Genomic DNA, 1,231 nt, shown 5'->3' with positions numbered 1-1,231 from the left:
ACTGTCGTGTTCCCTTAGCTGAGGGTTTATCTGGGTGCCTTCACCACCAGCTGGGGGAGCCAGCCCGTGACCTCCCTTCCCCGCGGGGCTGGTCTGGTTTGGGTTCTGGGTCCCGCTGGCCTCATCAGACGAACTTCGTTCCTGCCTGCAGCCCCCCGCGTCATCCCCCCGCCCTGGATTTGCCAGGGTGAGCGGCTCTCGCTGGCGGACTCCTGTGACTTTGTCTTCAGGATGACAGTCCACACCCACCCAGCTGTCTACACCCGCACAACTACGATTCCAGGGGATCCTCTCCCAGGAAGGGGAAGCTACAAACATACGCATTGTTGTTGCAGGAACCTCTCCCAAATCCCCTTCTCCTGAACAGGAGCAGCCGATGCTCCCGTGCTTCTGCGGGGCCGACGGTCCTCCCCTCAGACGGCCACCGCCTCCAAGAAGCCCTCGGAAACCCGCCGCCCGGCCAGCGCATACCGTCACGACAGCACGCTGGCCCGATTCGCATCCAGCCTCTGCATTACAAGCCCATCTTTCGGCAGACCCCAAACTTCACAAGCGAATGGATGAACAAATGATATAAATTAAGAGATGCTGAAGCTGGAGGGAAGTTTTCTTCGTCGTTCTTCGTGTCCGGAAGTTGCTGTGGCGTCTCCGGGTGATGGCTCCAGGCCGTCTGTCAGACTGGCTTTTGATTGCTTTTTTCTAAGAACCGAATTTTGTATTATTTCCTGCCTTTGTCACTATCTTAGGAGGAAGACAGGAGCAGGTTCAGTGGGGGCCGCGGGGCCTTCGCCAAACCGCACAGCACACCCCGAATTCCACTTCGCCCCAGCCTTTCCAAGGGCCCGTGTCGCCGAGCTCGGGCTGCTGGGCCGCGGCCGCCCCGCTCGGCTGTCACCCTAGGGCGTCTCAGGGGGCCGGGCTCCGCCTCCCCCGGCTCCGCCCAGAACCGGGGAGCAGGCGGTCAGCGGCCCGCACGGGAACCGCTGCCGGAGCAAATCCCGATGCTCGGCAAGCAGCTGTCCGCGCGGACGGGCCGATTCCGGGCCCAGTCCACGCTGAAGACGGAGGGGCACAGAGAGCAGTTTCGGAACCTCAGGCCTCCTCAGTGACGAGCGAGACCTGGCTTTGCATCGGGATTTCTCCTTGGAACAAAATCCGAGCCCAGCTGTTGACGGAGGTCTTTAGGGCTGGGGACCCGGGGGCAGAGGCCAGCCGGCAGGGGGGAGGGGCC

Source organism: Crocuta crocuta, unplaced genomic scaffold (genome assembly GCF_008692635.1).
Source record: "Crocuta crocuta isolate KB4526 unplaced genomic scaffold, BGI_CrCroc_1.0 scaffold143, whole genome shotgun sequence".
In the NCBI taxonomy this organism is placed as follows: Eukaryota; Metazoa; Chordata; class Mammalia; order Carnivora; family Hyaenidae; genus Crocuta; species Crocuta crocuta.
The sequence above is the reverse complement of the archived record's forward strand: the minus strand, read 5'-3'. Positions refer to the sequence as shown.